This window comes from Nannospalax galili, unplaced genomic scaffold (genome assembly GCF_000622305.1).
Source record: "Nannospalax galili isolate Female #2095 unplaced genomic scaffold, S.galili_v1.0 scaffold253, whole genome shotgun sequence".
Classification (NCBI taxonomy): domain Eukaryota; kingdom Metazoa; phylum Chordata; class Mammalia; order Rodentia; family Spalacidae; genus Nannospalax; species Nannospalax galili.
This window is the reverse complement of record NW_008335287.1, coordinates 1,562,816-1,564,162: the sequence shown is the minus strand read 5'-3', so window position 1 is coordinate 1,564,162 and position 1,347 is coordinate 1,562,816.

Sequence of the window (1,347 nt, the reverse complement as noted above, 5' to 3'; positions counted from 1 at the left end):
TTGCAAGAATTTTGACAATAGAACATTTGAAATTCTCCAAGTATGAGGAAAATGTTTTTACCACTGAAGTGCATTACTTCTTGCAATTTCTAGAAATGTATGAAGAACTATTTTTCAAGTGTAGTTACCATTACTACTGGTGTGTGTGTGAGTGTGCACCATGTGTGAGGAGGTCAGGGGACAACTTTCAGGAGTTGGTTCTCTCCTTCCACCATAGGCTCTGGGCACAGAATTCAGGCAGTCAGGCTTGCCAGGTGCTTTAATCACATGAGCAATCTGGCAGACCCCTCAAGTGCTGTCAATTTTAATTAATGGGATTTTATTATTACTTTAAACTTTTGTTATTGTGTGCGTGCATGATGTGTACTGGAGGACACACATGGAGGTCAGAGGGCAACTTTAAGGTGTCGGTTGGTTCCTTCCACATTTATGTGGGTTCAAGGGATCAAACTCAAGCCATCAAAAGCCTGCACTGTCTGGCAGTAAGTACCTTTCTATTGGGCCATCTCGTCTGACCAGGACTTTATTATTTTAAATTGTATTCTTCTTTATTCTACACAAAAAGCAAAAGGGACTAAGTTTGGAAACCCATATTCAGGAAGCCTGACCGCTAACCCTGAACCCATGTAGTCTTTAAATTTGTCTGACTTACAAAAGGATTTATTATAAAAACCATCCTACAATTACCTAAATTCACACAACCAGGCTATAGTCATCCTAGCAATGGATGCAAACTTCAGTGATTTGCATAAGCTGCCCCGGATTGTCCCTTAAACTGATTTTTACAAGTTCTAAATGCAGTGAAGAAACTGAACAAATTTTTTGTGAGACATCCCTTGTATTCAATTAAGACTTCTTCTGCAGGAAGTGGAGAACGCTTAAGATGTACCTCAAGAACTGTAAAACTAATATTATGACTCACTGACACTTCACGCATGGGAGACACATCCATATTACAAAAATAAAATAAAGCACTGCCTCATAAGCGGACAACCCTGGCATACCAAACTGCCTGGGGCGAACACCCCCAAAGAACTTAATGGAAAAGTAATTACTGGCACTGAAAACGTGTTTTTGTTTTAGAAACTGCCTAAATACCAGTGGGACTTTGTCTTGCCCGAATCCAGCCTGAGGACAACAAATTGGTCAACGGCGGAAGTTGCCTGACGAAACGACTGCAACATGAAATCCAGTTTTATAATCATAACAAAACCTTCCTTCCGGGACCAGGCCAAAAAGAAAAAAAAGAAAAAGTTAAGAAAACGTCCTTCAGGATGCAACAGGCAATGCTGCGCACCACGCCGCAGGCAGAGGAAGCCGGGCCCGGGCGCCGGGCAGGGGGAGCGG